This window comes from Schistocerca serialis, chromosome 12 (assembly GCF_023864345.2).
Source record: "Schistocerca serialis cubense isolate TAMUIC-IGC-003099 chromosome 12, iqSchSeri2.2, whole genome shotgun sequence".
NCBI lineage: Eukaryota > Metazoa > Arthropoda > Insecta > Orthoptera > Acrididae > Schistocerca > Schistocerca serialis.
Genome location: NC_064649.1, coordinates 121,338,702 through 121,358,321, shown reverse-complemented (window position 1 = coordinate 121,358,321; position 19,620 = coordinate 121,338,702). Strand labels below are relative to the sequence as shown.

At 40.4% G+C, this 19,620-nt stretch overlaps 1 long non-coding RNA gene across 2 annotated transcripts in view; it reads right to left on the bottom strand.

Annotated features, from left to right (window-relative positions):
• Nucleotides 1-12,481: 12,481 nt before the first annotated feature.
• LOC126428184 (uncharacterized) overlaps nucleotides 12,482-19,620 on the bottom strand; it is a 28,295-nt gene continuing 21,156 nt past the window's right edge. For both annotated transcript variants that reach the window (XR_007576790.1, XR_007576789.1), the window contains one exon: nucleotides 12,482-13,037. This is a non-coding gene — a long non-coding RNA (uncharacterized LOC126428184). The remainder of the gene's footprint in view (nucleotides 13,038-19,620) is intronic.

Sequence of the window (19,620 nt, the reverse complement as noted above, 5' to 3'; positions counted from 1 at the left end):
TAACATCCATTGATCAAAGTGCCGTCAATACGAACAAGAGGTGACCGAGACGTGTAACCGATGGCACCCCATACCATCACGCCGGGTGATACGCCAGTATGGCGATGACGAATACACGCTTCCAATGTGCATTCACCGCGATGTCGCCCCAAACACGGATGCGACCATCATGATGCTGTAAACAGAACCTGGATTCATCCGAAAAAAAAAGACGTTTTGCTATTCGTGCACACAGGTTAGTCGTTGAGTACACCATCGCACGCAGTCCTGTCTGTGATGCCGCGTCAAGGGTAACCGCAGCCACGGTCTCTGAGCTGATAGTCTGTGCTGCTGCAAACGTTGTCGAACTGTTCTTGCAGATGGTTGTTGTCTTGCTAACGTCCCCATCTGTTGACCCAGGGATCGAGACGTGGCTGTATGATCCATTACAGCTATGCGGATAAGATGCCTGTCATCTCGACTGCTAGTGATACGAGGCCATTGGGATCAAGCACGGCGTTCCGTATTACCCTCCTGAACCCACCGATTCCATATTCTGATAACAGTCATTGGATCTCGACCAACGCGAGCAGCAATTTCGCGATACGATAAACCGCAATCGCGATAGGCTACAATCCGACCTTTATCAAAGTCGGAAATGTGATGGTCCGCATTTCTCCTCCTTACACGAGGCATCACAACAATGTTTCACCGGGCAATGCCGGTCAACTGCTGTTTGTGTATGAGAAATCGGTTGGAAACTTTCCTCATGTCGTAGGTGTCGCCACCGGCGCCAACTTTGTGTGAATGCTCTGAAAAGCTATTCATTTGCATATGACAGCATCTTCTTCCTGTCGGTTAAATTTCGAGTCTGTAGCACGTCATCTTCGTGGTGTAGCAATTTTAATGGCCAATAGTGGATATTACCTCTCAGTGGTACACACTCATCTTCTATTGTATTCCTTTCCTCTGTTTCAGTCAATCACTTCCTAATGCTTGAAACCCTCTACAATATCTAGCTCAGTTTATGTAATTCCCATCTCCTTAATTTCCTTCCCTTCTGCAAGTTCTTTGATTTCATTCTGCAGTTCAGAATCGATAACCGTCGAGTGTCCATGCTATGGTATAGCCACTGCCACAGTTAAAGCTGTTTTTCATCTCAAAATTAGAGAGAGTCTGTGTCCTGTAAAAGACAGCCTTAAGCTCAGTGTCCGTAGAATTCATAAACTTTGTTGTGAATATGGCAACAGTTACAGTGGTCAGTAATAGCAACAATTTCAGCACATCACATTAAATATCACGATTTCGACTAATCTGCTGTTGGCAAACCCAGTCTCATAAACAGACGTACGATGAAATTAAATGGAATGATCATTCCTATGCACACACATGCTCGATTCTGCCATCAAAGAAGCAGTTGAGATCAGCACCTATAATCTTGGTGCGTCGTAATGGGTGTTTCGTGCTGAAAGGCTACAGTAAAATAAGCAGAGTTACCAACTATGTAAGGGAATCAGAACCACTACCAGTGCTCTTCCATTAGAAATGTGGACATAATCTGTTGTAGCGTATGGAAATACTGTGATTGTGAATGTCTCCATGACATAATTCAGCCAACAAAATAAAGTATCACACCGCCTATAGATAATTCTTGACAACGGCAGTTGAGGAAGTTTTCAAAAATTTGAGATTACGTTCAGAGTTGGCACAGCAAGAAATCTCTGTGTAACATTTATTTAACAATACTAAGTGCTGTCTAAAATATCTGAGAATTTCGCTGTAAAAATCAGAAAACTATACTGATGTCCTAATATCCTCTGTCACCTTCAGAGTAGTCACCTCAGGCACATATGCAGTGATCCCAATGTTGTTCTCATTTTTGCAAGCACTGCTGGAAATCCACAGGTGACGGGTGTTCAGGACCAATTGTGATTCCACTTGAATGTCTTTAGTCGAGTGAAAACATCGCCCTTACAACAGGATTTTGATCTCTGATAACAGGTAGAAGTTGCACGGGGCTCGGTCTGGCAAATAGAGAGGGTGGGGGGGCTTTTGCCATGTTGTTCTCTGCCAGGAATTCCTTCGCAACAAGCGAGGTGTGTGCGGGTACAGTGTCATCGTGCACCTACTAGTCTCTCTTTTTCAACAACTCTGGCTGTTAGTGTCGAATGTTTTCCCTTAGTCACCTGAGAACTTCACAGTAAAACTGCCCGTTCACAATCTGGTCAGGTGGAACAAACTCCTCGTGCACTGTTCTCCGAATGTCGGAAAATGATCGGCACTGACTTCACGTTGCCGCGAACCTGTTGAGCTTTTTTTGCTCTTGGAAAAGATGGCGTTTGCGCTGAAAGTGGTAAGAGCGCACGAAATAGTACGCAGTTGTATCAACAGATGGAGTGTAGTCTCACAGTCGTTTCTGTGCCATATAGAACACCTTCCAGATGGTCAATCCCTCTCCATTGTAGCCATAGCTCATCAGTTGATCTTCGGCAGACAAATGGCACGAGGCACTGTTGGCAGTTACTGAAATAACTGCTAGTATCAGATGAGCGGTTATCACAGTAACTGCTACTTCTCAATAACTGGTTATTTGTATCAGTTACGTTATTTTTTGACACCTGTATTTATTGCCATCTGTAATTTACTTGAACGAACCTCGTCGATGCGTAAAATATTGGTTTCGTTCTTAACCTGTTCATGCGTAATATATGGCTGGAAAAGCTGGCACTACCATAGTTGCGAAAACTCCCAATACTGTGAGATAAATTGCAATAAAATGATTTTCCACTACATATATACAGCGAAACATTGACACAAACGTTGCCATCTTGCCAAACTTTCCGTGAATCAAAATTTCTCACAAACGCGATCTTTGCTTTACAAACACGTCATACAGCACCGTACGTGGTCAAATATTTGGCAGTCAGTTTGACAAAATGTTTGATAGTTTAGGGGGCCTTTACAATCAGGTTGTGAACAATCCATAGATATCATTTAACAGCAAAGCGACTGGTTAATTTCAACTATATTATGTATGTTACTCGATTAATCTTAAAGCAGAGCACTTATTAATTCTTTGTACACATGTATATATCAAAAGTAGGCTCACCTATAGCTTCTTGTTACATCAAATGACAGAACATTAGTCTAGGACAAAAGTCCACCCCACTTAAGTAGTTGGAGACGCTATAGGGTATTGCATTATTCTCCAAATACTTCTGCGGCCAGTGTACTTGTTGAGATTCCTGAATTGTGTTCAACTGTTTCCAGCACCACATTTTCAAACACGTGTAATGACTGCAGGCCTACCTGCTCCTGCAGCATGTCCACAGCTCCTAGTCTCTCGGAAGCGTTGTGCACAGTGCATACGTGTAAACGTTCAATTACCAGAGTGCCCCTCTGAGTCCTATCACACACAAAATGAATCGCCATGTATCCCTCATTACTGTATTCCCTGTTACCACCAACACTTGTACAATACAACTGATGCTCCACAAACAGCTAACATAGGTGCATTCTAACTGGCTACTGCACTGTTGTATGCATTCTGTTTGCAACTCCGTGCCTCGAAAATGGAAACACAGTCCACCATGCGGAGTCTCTAATGACCTCGTTGTCGACGGGACGTTAAACACAAACCACCACCACCACCACCACCACCACCACCACCATGCGGAATCATGTCAGTAGTGACCGGTAACCACAAGGTTAGAATTATCCAGAAAATGGTTCACTTGCAGACCTGTGTTTACTGGAACTGTTATGCTTCTAGTACCCCATGTACTTTCAGCTGTATGCATTTATACCTTCAATTGTGATAGACCCTGTATACGATTCCATATGAGCCCTAATTTCTCGTATCTTCCTTGTCCTTAGGTAAAATGTACATTGGTGGCAGTAGAATTATTCTGAATTAACTTCAAGTGTCTGTCCTTTAAATTTACTCAATACTGTTTCACAAGAAGTTCATCAGCTTACCTCCAGCAGTTCCTATTTGCGTTATAAGGCACCTCCATAATTCTTACATATTGGTTGAACCTAATGGTAATATGTCTAGCAAACCACCTATGTATTGCTTTGATGTCCCCAACGACGTGGGGATCCCAGACACTTGAGCAGTACACAAGAATGAGTTGTACTACAGTTCTATATGAAGTCTCCTAAAATTCTCCCAGTAACGAAAGTTGACCATTCATCTTCCCAAACACAATCATTACGTGCTCATTCCATTTTATGTTGCTTTGCAATGCTACACCTAGATATGTAACTGATATGACTGAAGCAGCATAGTGATTTAGAAAACTGCCTCTATCAGTGAATCACATCAAAAGACCCTGTATTTTTTGATCGCAGAATCCATTTCTTATCAAAAATGGGAAAAGACAGTAGGTGCAAAAGGACACTATTTTCAGTGTGTTATCTTAAATCATTCTATTAAAATAAACATGTGAGCTGTCTAGTATAAAACTAGCCACCAACCAATGGCTGCAGAATTTGGCGTTCATTGCAGATAGCTTGGTTTTTCACTATGCACTACATTCTTTTCGGCTCTGAAACATGGTCACTGAAAGCTGTTTCTTTAAATGTGTGTGTTTATGGTAGGCTTATTTATTGTTAAGTGGCTCTCTGTCTTGAGTGTGTCACAGTAAGTGTCAGTGGTTACATGATTGTAATTAAAGTTCAGAATGATTTTCTTATGGAAAATTAAAGATATTACTATAAAAGATTGTCATTCATTATTGTATTTTATACCTTATTCGGCTGTAACATCAGTTTCTTTACGTTTTGTAGATTTTAACTGTAACATCGAAATTGTACAAAATTAATAATGCTTTATTTTGGAAGTTATTGTTAAAATTCTATATAAAGCAATGCCCCCCCCCCATGAACCATGGACCTTGCCATTGGTGGGGAGGCTTGCGTGCCTCAGCGATACAGATAGCCGTACCGTAGGTACAACCACAACGGAGGGGTATCTGTTGAGAGGCCAGACAAACGTGTGGTTCCTGAAGAGGGGCAGCAGCCTTTTCAGTAGTTGCAAGGGCAACAGTCTGGATGATTGACTGATCTGGCCTTGTAACAATAACCAAAACGGCCTTGCTGTGCTGGTACTGCGAACGGCTGAAAGCAAGGGGAAACTACGGCCGTAATTTTTCCCGAGGGCATGCAGCTTTACTGTATGATTAAATGATGATGGCGTCCTCTTGGGTAAAATATTCCGGAGGTAAAATAGTCCCCCATTCGGATCTCCGGGCGGGGACTACTCAAGAGGATGTCGTTATCAGGAGAAAGAAAACTGGCGTTCTACGGATCGGAGTGTGGAATGTCAGATCCCTTAATCGGGCAGGTAGGTTAGAAAATTTAAAAAGGGAAATGGATAGGTTAAAGTTAGATATTGTGGGAATTAGTGAAGTTCGGTGGCAGAAGGAACAAGACTTCTGGTCAGGTGACTACAGGGTTATAAACACAAAGTCAAATAGGGGTAATGCAGGAGTAGGTTTAATAATGAATAGGAAAATAGGAATTCGGGTAAGCTACTACAAACAGCATAGTGAACGCATTATTGTGGCCGAGATAGATACGAAGCCCACACCTACTACAGTAGTACAAGTTTATATGCCAACTAGCTCTGCAGATGACGAAGAAATTGAAGAAATGTATGATGAAATAAAAGAAATTATTCAGATAGTGAAGGGAGACGAAAATTTAATAGTCATGGGTGACTGGAATTCGAGTGTAGGAAAAGGGAGAGAAGGAAACGTAGTAGGTGAATATGGATTGGGGGTAAAAAATGAAAGAGGAAGGCGCCTGGTAGAATTTTGCACAGAGCACAACATAATCATAGCTAACACTTGGTTTAAGAATCATGATAGAAGGTTGTATACATGGAAGAACCCTGGAGATACTAAAAGGTATCAGATAGATTATATAATGGTAAGACAGATTTAGGAACCAGGTTTTAAATTGTAAGACATTTCCAGGGGCAGATGTGGACTCTGAGCACAATCTATTGGTTATGACGTGTAGATTAAAACTGAAGAAACTGCAAAAAGGTGGGAATTTAAGGAGATGGGACCTGGATAAACTAAAAGAACCAGAGGTTGTACAGAGATTCAGGGAGAGCATAAGGGAGCAATTGACAGGAATGGGGGAAAGAAATACAGTAGAAGAAGAATGGGTAGCTCTGAGGGATGAAGTAGTGAAGGCAGCAGACGATCAAATAGGTAAAAAGAAGAGGGTTAGTAGAAATCCTTGGGTAACAGAAGAAATATTGAATTTAATTGATGAAAGGAGAAAATATAAAAATGCAGTAAATGAAGCAGGCAAAAAGGAATACAAACGTCTCAAAAATGAGATCGACAGGAAGTGCAAAATGGCTAAGCAGGGATGGCTAGAGGACAAACGTAAGGATGTAGAGGCTTGTCTCACTAGGGGTAAGATAGATACTGCCTACAGGAAAATTAAAGAGACCTTTGGAGATAAGAGAACCACATGTACGAATATCAAGAGCTCAGATGGAAACCCAGTTCTAAGCAAAGAAGGGAAAGCAGAAAGGTGGAAGGAGTATATAGAGGGTCTATACAAGGGCGATGCACTTGAGGACAATATTATGGAAATGGAAGAGGATGTAGATGAAGATGAAATGGGAGATACGATACTGCGTGAAGAGTTTGACAGAGCACTGAAGGACGTGAGTCGAAACAAGGCCTCCGGAGTAGACAACATTCCATTGGAACTACTGACGGCCTTGGGAGAGCCAGTCCTGACAAAACTCTACCATCTGGTGAGCAAGAAGTATGAAACAGGCGAAATACCCTCAGACTTCAAGAAGAATATAATAATTCCAATCCCAAAGAAAGCAGGTGTTGACAGATGTGAAAATTACCGAACAATCAGTTTAATAAGTCACAGCTGCAAAGTACTAACATGAATTCTTTACAAACGAATGGAAAAACTAGTAGAAGCTGACCTCGGGGAAGATCAGTTTGGATTCCGTAGAAATACTGGAACACGTGAGGCAATACTGACCTTACGACTTATCTTAGAAGAAAGATTAAGGAAAGGCAAACCTACGTTTCTAGCATTTGTAGACTTAGAGAAAGCTTTTGACAATGTTGACTGGAATACTCTCTTTCAAATTCTAAAGGTGGCAGCGGTAAAATACAGGGAGCGAAAGACTATTTACAACTTGTACAGAAACCAGATGGCAGTTATAAGTGTTGAGGGACATGAAAGGGAAGCAGTGGTTGGGAAGGGAGTAAGACAGGGTTGTAGCCTCTCCTCGATGTTATTCAATCTCTATATTGAGCAAGCAGTAAAGGAAACAAAAGAAAAATTCGGAGTAGGTATTAAAATCCATGGAGAAGAAATAAAAACTTTGAGGTTCGCCGATGACATTGTAATTCTGTCAGAGACAGCAAAGGACTTGGAAGAGCAGTTGAACGGAATGGATGGTGTCTTGAAGGGAGGATATAAGATGAACATCAACAAAAGCAAAACGAGGGTAATGGAATGTAGTCGAGTTAAGTCGGGTGATGCTGAGGGTATTAGATTAGGAAATGACACATTTGAAGTAGTAAAGGAGTTTTGCTATTTGGGGAGCAAAATAACTGATGATGGACGAAGTAGAGAGGATATAAAATGTAGACTGGCAATGGCAAGGAAAGCGTTTCTGAAGAAGAGAAATTTGTTAACATCGAGTATAGATTTAAGTGTCAGGAAGTTATTTCTGAAAGTATTTGTATGGAGTGTAGCCATGTATGGAAGTGAAACATGGACGGTAAATAGTTTGGACAAGAATAGAATAGCAGCTTTCGAAATATGGTGCTACAGAAGAATGCTGAAGATTAGATGGGTAGATCACATAACTAATGAGGAAGTATTGAATAGGATTGGGGAGAAGAGAAATTTGTGGCACAACTTGACCAGAAGAAGGGATCGGTTGGTAGGACATGTTCTGAGGCATCAAGGGATCACCAATTTAGTATTGGAGGGCAGCGTGGAGGGTAAAAATCATAGGGGGAGACCAAGAGATGAATACACTAAGCAGATTCAGAAGGATGTAGGTTGCAGTAGGTACTGGGAGATGAAGAAGCTTGCACACGATAGAGTAGCATGGAGAGCTGCATCAAACCAGTCTCAGGACTGAAGACCACAACATAAAGCGATGCTGCGGCAAGTCAGTTTTGAAGTTACTTTTGGAAGTCAAAGAGATCAGTGAAGTCTGTGAGTGATTTGTTTACATGACGAGTGTGCAGTTCTGATGTCAATGTGAATAAATTTTGTGAAGCACGAACATTTAGCATTCATTCATCAATGGACCAGGCAGAAGAAACTTGAGTAACATTCACATGACTTGTTACAAGCTGTAAATATCTACAGTTTCCTGTGGCAAAAAAGCTGAAGCAAATAATCTTCATTCGTGTGATAAAGTGACCTATTTTATTTGTTATAGTTAAAAATGAACCATCTGACTGGGCACTCCAAGAAACCACTGTTGTAGACAGATGATTGTTCTATCACCTGGTCACAACACTTACTTCTACCCGCATGGCCATTTTATTAAATATCACAAGCACCATTTTTTTTCTCCTTTCTGGGCATCGTGTGTTCAGTTCAGTTTTGTAACACTATTGGCTACAGAAATATATGACCTCCTGATAACAGTTGTTGAGTTTTTGTGAGCCATAGTTTGACCAACTGCTGGCTGATTCAGTGGCAGTGACCCCCTGCAGATGCTCTGTTGCTGGGCTGAGGGACTTATACTGTTTCCTGAAGGTGACATAAGGAAAAATGTGGGAAGTTAAACATCGTTGTAGTATCCCGTGATATGAGAGTTGAGACACATGTTACATGATATATCTTAACTGTAGCATTACAGCTGTGTTGGAACTGTAGAGTTTGAAGTTGTTTTTCCGATTCTCTAATTGAAAGTGAACTGATTATACAATTCCTGATGAGCACATAATAATATGAGAGTACTGGTGTGAAACCCATCTGCCACTGCAAGATCAGACATGAAGACACATTTTAACAGTGGAGCTTACTAGGTTGTAATTAGGGTATATTGCAGTTTAGTTTTTTTGATACAAGACCATGTGGGCTTGAATGAAATATTTTTCAATAATCAGATACTATTAAGAAATTTATTAGTAATGAAGTGTGTATTTTTCAGTTCTAGAGTCTTCCAGAGATAAGCTCAAAAAGGGACTTCAGACTTTTTCTCAAAAAGGTTTACTCCCGTTCCTTAAATTAGCTTACAGCTATCTTACCTTTATCTCAACTCTGCCATAATGTTCTGCGAGTACTTTCAGGTTTTACAAATACGAGTAGTTTGATAAGTCTGGAACCTTTTTTATGCCTTCATGATTACTAAGCTTGATTATTCCATGGATTGTATACAGAGTTTCAATAATATCCAGCATACAGTTTATTGTTGACAGCTGTCTGAATGGTCAATGTGTCAAATTTGATTGAAAATGGAGGAAACCAAGTTTCATGACGTTAATAAACATTTAAATTTGATGGGTGTGGACTGCCACACAAATCAAAACAGAATTGGATGAAGCTCACATGGACTCTGCACCATCATGGAAAACCATTTACTTTTCGATTAATGAATTTAAACAGGATCAGACAAGCATCGAAGATAAAGTACACTATGGCGTTCGATACAGTTCCGCACTGTCGCCTGATAAAGTAAGAGCCTGCGGAATTTCAGACCAGCTGTGTGGCTGGATTGAAGAGTTTTTAGCAAACAGAACACAGCATGTTGTTATCAATGGAGAGACATCTACAGACAAAGTAACCTCTGGCGTGCCACAGGGGAGTGTTATGGGACCATTGCTTTTCACAATATATATAAATGATCTAGTAGATAGTGTCGGAAGTTCCATGCGGCTTTCGCGGATGATGCTGTAGTATACAGAGAAGTTGCAGCATTAGAAAATTGTAGCGAAATGCAGGAAGATCTGCAGCAGATAGGCACTTCGTGCAGGGAGTGGCAACTGACCCTTAACATAGACAAATGTAATGTATTGCGAATACACAGAAAGAAGGATCCTTTATTGTACGATTATATGATAGCGGAACAAACACTGGTAGCAGTTACTTCTGTAAAATATCTGGCAGTGTGCGTGCGGAACGATTTGAAGTGGAATGATCATATAAAATTAATTGTTGGTAAGGCGGGTGCCAGGTTGAGATTCATTGGGAGAGTCCTTAGAAAATGTAGTCCATCAACAAAGGAGGTGGCTTACAAAACACTCGTTCGACCTATACTTGAGTATTGCTCATCAGTGTGGGATCCGTACCAGATCGGGTTGACGGAGGAGATAGAGAAGATCCAAAGAAGAGCGGCGCATTTCGTCACACGGTTATTTGGTAAGTGTGATAGCGTTACGGAGATGTTTAGCAAACTCAAGTGGCAGACTCTGCAAGAGAGGTGCTCTGCATCGCGATGTAGCTTGCTCGCCAGGTTTCGAGAGGGTGCGTTTCTGGATGAGGTATCGAGTATATTGTTTCCCCCTACTTACACCTCCCGAGGAGATCATGAATGTAAAATTAGAGAGACTCGAGCGCGCATGGAGGTTTTCAGACAGTCGTTCTTCCCGCGAACCATATGCGACTGGAACAGAAAAGGGAGGTAATGACACTGGCACGTAAAGTGCCCTCCGCCACACATCGTTGGGTGGCTTGCGGAGTTAAATGTAGATGTAGATATGGCCATTCAACTGAGGTCACCACAGAGGAAACTATCGATAAAATATATGAGATGTTAATGTAAGAGCGCCAAACAAAAATTCTTGAGATTTCTGAGACTGTAGTCAACTCAACTGAATGTGTGTGTCGGCTGAGAAGAAGTATTCATCAAATGAAGCAGTGATATTTGGAGTCAGTGAGTATTTTGTGGAGGCTGGCAGAACCTGCACTACTGGCCATTAAAATTGCTACACCAAGAAGAAATTCAGATGATAAACGGGTATTCATTGGACAAATATATTATACTAGAACTGATATGCGATTACATTTTCACGCAATTTGGGTGCATAGATACTGAGAAATCAGTACCCAGAACAACCACCTCAGGGGGTAATAATGGCCATGATACGCCTGGGCATTGAGTCAAACAGAGCTTGCATGGCGTGTACAGGTACAGCTGCCCATTCAGCTTCAACACAATACCACAGTTCATCAAGAGTAGTGACTGGCATATTGTGACGAGCCTGTTGTTCGGCCGCCATTGACTAGACGTTTTCAATTGGTGAGAGATCTGGAGAATGTGCTGGCTAGGGCAGCAGTCTAACATTTTCTGTATCCAGAAAGGCCCGTACAGGACCTGCAATATGCGGTCGTGCATTATACTGCTGAAATGTAGGGTTTCGCAGGGATCGAATGAAGGGTAGAGCCACAGGTCATAACACATCTGAAATGTAACGTCCACTGTTCAAAGCGCCGTCAATGCGCACAAGAGGTGACCGAGACGTGTAACCAATGGCACCCCATACCATCACACCAGGTGATACGCCAGTATGGCGATGACAAATACACGCTTCCAATGTGTGATCACTGCGATGTCGCCAAACACGGATGTGACCATCATGATGCTGTAAACAGAACCTGGTTTCATCTGAAAAAATGACGTTTTGCCATTCGTGCACCCAGGTTCGTTGACGAGTACACCCGCAGGTGCTCCTGTCTGTGAAGCAGCGTCAAGGGTAACCGCAGCCACAGTCCCCGAGCTGATAGTCTGTGCTGCTGCAAACATTGTTGAACTGTTCGTGCAGATGGTTGTTGTCTCGCAAACGTCCCCATCTGTTGACTCAGGGATCGAGACGTGGATGTACGATCCGTTACAGCCATCCGAATAAGATGCCCGTCATCTCGACTGCTAGTGATACGAGGCCGTTGGGATCCAGCACAGCGTTCCGTATTACCCTCCTGAACCCACCGATTCCATATTTTGCTAAGAGTCATTGGATGTCGACCAACGCGAGCAGCAACTTCGCGATACGATAAACCGCAATCGCGATAGGTTACAATCCGACCTTTATCAAAGTCAGAATCGTCATGGTACGCATTTCTCCTCCTTACACGAGGCATCACAACAACGTTTCACCAGGCAACGCCAGTCAACTGCTGTTTGTGTATGAGAAATCGGTTGGAAACTTTCCTCATGTCAGCACGTTGTAGGTGTCGCCACTGGTGCCAACCTTGTGTGAATGCTCTGAAAAGCTAATCATTTGTGTATCACAGCATCTTCTTCCTGTGAGTTGAATTTCGCGTCTGTAGCACGTCATCTTTGTGGTGTAGCAATTTGAATGGCCAGTAGTGTATTTTTCCAGTGGTATGAAAAAGCTGGAGGATTTGCAAGACCAAGTATACATCCCTCAAAGGAGACTATGCCGAGAAGTAAGGTGAGTTATTAATGAAACAAACATTTTTTCCTTTTTTTTACCAGACTTATTAAACCAACCTAATACAATGGGTACAAATGAAAGACTTTAGGAGTTTTGTATTGTTTATTTTAAAAGTATTAAAAAGATGGAGAAAGTGTTTCTCGTTTATTCCACAGAAGTTTACCAGACTGCACATTTCATGATAGTACTGCAATCATCAGCTGCCATCTGTCCTCATCTTGGGCCCTGTTAGAGGGGTCTCTCTCAAATCATTCCTGGCCATCTGTTGGCCCCTGCACCCACCAACACAGTAGCCAAGGTACACAAGCTCTGAGTGCCGCGCAGTGGAGCAGCGTTCTCCCCTCCACACGCCTGGTTTCGGTGTCAGCAGAGGATGCCAGCTGCAGTTGCACCAGTGCTGCGTGTTCACTCCTCACAGCAGTGTGCAGAGTATGCTGCTTGTCCCGGCATCCACCTCAGCTCCGCTCTCCACTGGTGACATTGCTGCGTTCACGTGTCCCTTCATTGCTACGTAGCACGGGGCAGTCCACCTGTCCTATCACGTCTGCACTCACTCACTATAAACAGTGTCCACAGTTTGCTGAGTCACTCCTTGCTGCCTGCATCAACTTCCTTCCATTCTCCTCTCCAGACAGCCTCCTGGAGAAAAGAGAGAAATTCTTATTCTTTACTACATACACATACACAAAAAAAATCAAAATTAAGGAAACCACCACATACACAGATCTGACCAGTTCTGAATAAGCATCTTTAATGAAAAAAAAAAAAGGATTATTCTAAAACTATCTCCATTTTTATTACAGTAATGTTGAAGCAGTTCTGTTATTCACTTCAAACACACTTTCTGCTATCTTCAACTTTTGTAGTCCTGTCTTCCTCAGTTGCGTGTATTATCACGGTATATTGATAATTTTTACTTATGGACGTAAAAAATATATATATATATATTGGTTGCGAAAGCATGAATTGTGTGTGTGTATGTTTGTGTTTGTTTGTGTGTCTATCAACATGCCAGCGCTTTCGTTTGGTAAGTTACATCATCTTTGCGATACTTCAATAATTACACTTGAAAGTTTGGCAATAACATTCAATCTTTGGCAAAAACATTTGACAGTCGGCAACAGAAACCAAAACATTGCATTAAAACAAGCGTTCAGTTCATAGTGCTGTGGAATGTGGGGAAAAAAACCGCAAATTGGCATTCATAAGAAGAACAACACCAAAAATGCAACAGGAGCGTAATATGTAAGAAATTGTCCACGCAACCTGTAAGTACAGTTCAAAACATTACTACTTAACAGGAAATACACCAGAAATGTTTATAACCTATAGGTACAGTGACAAAATGTAAATTAAATAGCTAACATATGTACATATTCCAGGCCACTGATGATGCCTTGCAGAAAATAAAGGCGAAATGTGATTTCCATTGAGTTCTTTCCACGTAGGGATTTGATTCTGATGGAGGAACACCGGTCACTGTGTGTAATCCAACTTAACTTTGTTTCAGCTTGCATTTTAAAACTGATTTACTCACAACACAGCCACTTGAACCAGCAAACACACAAAGTTTTGCTCACAATTGATATGAATTTCCACTTTACTACACCACTGCAGTGGACATACATGTGCCTTATGCAATACTTTTGAAACGACCCTAATTTATTCTGTTACATCACTAAATGGAGTAGCACTTTTTAACAATATCAGTGTCTTTGACAATGCCTTTTGGACTACAAATGTAGTTCCTTCTTTTGGTTCTACAGTTTCATCTATGAGCCTCTTTGTGCCAACTTGGTGTCCAGTCGGAAAAAGTGGCCAATGTGCTATTTGTCAGGAAAAGTGGCCAAGGTATTCAACCAAATACGAGTGAGTTGCTTGTTTTAATAAATTAATTTATATTGTTGAAAACTGTCTCTGTTCTGATATATTTGACGTGATATAAAAACCCGATTGAAAATCGTCTGCTGCAACCACCTGATATTTATACAGATACTATGGCACTAAGACGCCTAGAAAAGATGTCCAGCAAACAGAACACAAACATCTGATCTCATGATGGCACTCGCTACATTACCCCTTTAAGTAGGGAATAGTGGTCACTATGTTAAATCTATAGAAGAATGCATATAGGGCCACATTCCACATTAAGTGGAGTTTTAGAGATGGCAACCCCCACTCTAGATATGGCCTCCACTCTATCATTTCCACTTTTAGTAGATCCGAAGAAGTCTCCGATTTATATGTACAGTTTCCGCTCGATATCTCTTGGTTCCATTTCGACAACCAATTGTAGATTGGAGTTCTAAATTTGCATGCAGTGCCAATTTTTTGTAACTTTTACAAATGGTATTCTTCATATACTTCCGTACTTATTAAAAGAAATAGCAGAAAACTAATTGTGTGACAGAGCATACCTGCAATCGGTCATAAATCATAATTTTATGAATGGATTTAGCCAAGAATTGATAGTATGACACAGCCATGCTGCTGTCTTGTGTTTATAACAGCATCTGTCCTCCTCCATCAAGATATACGAGGTGTGATTTGAAAGTTTTACGAATGGGCTTGTAATTGTACAATGGTGGTACTTAGATGCTACTGTGACGTATATTCTTCAAAATAGTCCCCTTCTGACTGAACACACCAACTCCAACATTGTTTCCACTTTTGGAAACATTCCTGGAAATTTTTTTCCTGAAGAGCGTTAAGAACACTCTCCGTACTTGCCTAGATGTCTCCAATCGAGTCACATCGCTTCTCTTTCAGTGAAAATTTCAGTTTAGGAAACAGGTAGAAGTATGTATCTGCAAATTTGATGGAAACATTTTGAGTGTCAATGTTGGATATTTTTGGGAGATGTCTCAACTGTATGTCCATTAATTATAAGCATCACGAGCTACACAGTTTAATTTTTGACCCAGGCCTGCTTAGGGCTGCAAAACATTACTCAAAGTTATTACCTTTCACACACAGTGCACATACTTTAATGTGACATTAATGAGTAGAGAGATAGTAAAATCAGTGAAAATTGCTTTTATGCCGACAAAAATGCAATTACCTCTCATCACTGGAAAAATGTCTTTCCGCATTTGCTCCTAACTGATCAAGAATTGCAGACTGACGCATAAACCCCTTCTTCCCTCTATCCTATGCTAGGACACAAAATGAGGACTGAGGCAGGCACAACGAATCGTGACTGTCTGCAGGTCAGGATTTACAGTATGGCAACATCACAAATACGAAACTTCAAATACTTCTGGCACACAGTTTTAATCTGCCAGGAAGGTTCATATCAGCGCACACTCCTCTGCAGAGTGAAAAACTCATTCTGGAAACATCCCCCAGGCTGTGGCTAAGTCATGTCTCCGCAATATAGTTTCTTCCAGGAGTGCTAGTTCTGAAAGGTTCGCAGAAGAGCTTCTATGAAGTTTGGAAGGTAGGAGACGAGATACTGGCAGAATTGAAGCTGTGAAGATGGGTCACGAGTTGTGCTTGGGTAGCTCAGTTGGTAGAGCACTTGCCCGCGAAAGGCAAAGTTCCCAAGTTCGAGTCTCAGTCTGGCACACAGTTTTAATCTGCCAGATTTGAAGAGCCATTGTATAGAGCAACAAATTGAAGTATGTGGTGTTGAGATTACTGTAAATGACTTCACAGCTGTAGTGTTAGCACTGTATAGATCTCCCTCAGGGAATTTGAATGTATTTCTTAAGCACTTAGATTCTTTATTATCCATACTGTACTCAAAGTCCAAGAACTTGTTAATTACAGGTGACTTTAATGTTGATTTCCTAATGAGAGCAATAGTAAAGCTGATTTAGTACATTTAATGGAGTCTTATAATCTGAATGGCAATAGTTGATTTCCCAACTAGGGTTACTGTTAATAGTAAAAGTCTGATAGATAATATATTTATAGATAAGTCTAAATGGAATGAGATCACTGTACATCCAATCCTTGGCCTTTCTGATCATGGTGATCAATTGCTTAGGCTCAATTACATCAGTATGTGCAACAGTTCTGAGCATTCTTGGAAATCTTTTAGGATAATAAACGAACACGGCCTTAAAAAATTCAATGATAGCCTAAAAGAGATAGACTGGAGCCCAGTTTATAGGGGAACAGATGTAAACAAAAAGTACAATTCATTTTTAAATGAATTCATGTCTGTATTTGAGTCCATCTTTCCCAAAAAAAAGTAGTTAGAAATAGTCATATAGGCAATGTCAAGAAGTCTTGGATCACTACAGGGATAATCACATCTTTAGAACAAAGAGGATGTTATACAGTTCTCTCAGGACTTTTAATGATCCAAAGAAACGACAACACTACCAACTTTACTGTAGCGTTCTCAAGAAGGTTAGAAATAAATCTAAAAGTATGTGCATAAAATCAGAAATAGAAAGCTCAGAAAATAAAATTAAAACTATATGGAATGTAATAAAGAGGGAAACTGGCAGGACAACAGGGAACATGTCTCAGGAAGAGATTAAAACAGGGGACAGTATCATAAAGAAACCCGAGTTGGTTCCAAAAATATTTAATAACCACTTTGAGAGCAGCAGAGAAGACAGGCTGTAATGGTTCTATGGAAGAATCATTGTCCCCCCTACAGAAAGCTATTAGCAACAGAATCCCACAGTTATCTTTACCTCCAGTTACTGTAAGTGAAGTCATAAGAGTAATTAGATCATTAAAAAATAAAAATTCTGCTGGTGTGGACAATATTTCTAGTAAAATACTGAAACACTGTTATAAATTTGTTAGTCCAGTCTTACGCAACATATACAATACATCCCTGCAAGAAGGGATTGTCCCTGACAGACTAAAGTTGGCTGTAGTGATTCCTCTCTTTAAAAAAGGTGATAAAAGCATTGTTACAAACTATTTCCCAATATCCCTATTAACTACCTTCTCGAAAATTCTAGAAAAACTCATGCACAGGAGGATTGTAGACCATCTCAAGTTCCACAGTATCTTAAGCAAAAATCAGTTTGGTTTTCGTGCCGGTCTTTGTACTGAACAGGCAATATTCTCTTTCAGCAACCAAGTTTTGGAAGCCATTAACAAAAAAATGTCTCCAGTGGGTATTTTTTGTGATTTTACGAAAGCCTTTGACTGTGTAAACCACCAAATTCTTTTGAAAAAGGCAGAATACTATGGTTTAGGCGGTACTGTTTGCTTGTGGCTACAATCATATCTACAGGATCGGAAGCAGACTGTAATGCTAAATGGCTCTTCTGAAGGACCTGCCTCATCTGAGTGGGGCACGATAACGTGTGGTGTGCCTCAAGGCTCTGCTTTGGGCCCACTGCTTTTCCTCATCTTTATTAATGATCTTCCTCTTTGTTCTGAGACAAACAGTAAATTTACCCTGTTTGCCGATGATACCACAATTCTAATTGACGATTTGATCGATCATGATCTTGAACAAACTACAAATACTGTTTTTAATGACATCTTAAATTGTTTCTCCTCAAATGGTCTCTCACTCAATGCAGATAAAACTCATTATATGAGGTTCCATACATCACAAAGTAATCTCGCTGAAATTAACAGAAAATGTAGATATCAACCAATACAGAAAGTTGAAGATACAAAATTCCTGGGTGCTTACATAGACAGTAAATGTAATTGGTCAGTTCACATTCTTCATCTATGTAAAAAAAAACTTAGCTCGGCAACATTTGCATTACGGGTAATTTCTTCAGTGGCTGAAGTTGACACCATTAAGATTGCCTACTTTGGCTACTTCCACTCATTGATGTCATATGCTATCATATTCTGGGGGAACCAACCACTTGCGAAAAAAGTTTTCACCATCCAAAAAAAAGCAATCAGAATAATGTGAGGGGTCCATCAAAGACACTCTTGCAGGCACTTGTTTCGGAAGATAGGTATCCTAACAACTGCCTCACAGTATATTTTTTCCTTGCTGACCTTTGTGTGCAAAAATTATTCTATCTACCAAGACAACAGTAAATTCCATGGCTATAACATCAGAAACAAAAACAATCTACATTTCGAAATGAAACGTCTCACTCTGGTACAAAAAGGAGCTTACTACTCCAGCATAAAGCTGTTCAATGCTCTACCACTACATATCAAATGTGTTCGTACGGAACTGCCAAAATTTAAACAAGTTCTCAAAGATTACCTGACAGAAATCTTTTTATACTGTGGATGAATATCTGAAAGAAAATGTATACCATCACTAAAGTTACTGTGTCTAGAAGTAGTTCAATTGATTTTATTGTGCATTTGAGCATTAGCACACTTTTTGCAACAACAAATTGGCTGTACCTGTATTTACTCTTCTAGGCCTAGTATCTGATTTAACTTTGTGCTCTTATCTTTAACCTTTATTCGAAACTCCTTTTTCTGTTAAATGGTTGTTATGTTATCTAGCTGACATTGTATCTATTACTGTATTTATAGTATGTCTTACTTAAACTATGTACAATTTGGCATTGAATTGCCTTTGTATTTATTGTAAGTTTAAATTAAAACCTGTACAATTTGACACGTTCCATATCCTTGTGATTGACTCACTAACTGGATCTACAGAACAAGAAATAAATAAATAAATACAAAGTTTCAAATACATTGTTGCCTTCCTTGAATCATCTACTGCAGCATGCTACAGCATTCCCTGTCCTGTTAATGAATGACACTTTTGCTCCTCATGTTAACCTCCTCTTTATGCAACCTGACTCCATTTATAGGCATCTCAATGTCAGCAGCAGCAGAGACAATGAACAACAATAAAAGCTAGTTTAATTATACTGGAATCCTACAAATTATGTGTGCGAGATGATCGCTGAACACAGTAAATGGGGGAAAGAACAACATTTGATAGCAAACTGTCATTTTATTACAACAGATCAGTTAATGTTTAACTCCCGCACACTCTACATCAACCAATATTGTTTACTACGAGACACTTTGGACTAATGTCACCTGTTATATGCGATAAAGATGAATATGCAATAGTTTAAATCTACATCTGCTATAATAAAACTATGGATTTTGTGATCAAATCCTGCTCTTTTCTCCATTGTCTAAAAACTACTATGCATAAATAGGTTTACAGAGAACTGTACTGCACAGGAGAAAAGAAAGACGTGTGCATTGGCTGGAAACTATACACACCATTATGTCCACCTACCGAGTCTACAGCCCATGTAACTTGTAAAATGTCAAATCAGAAACATTTTTAGCC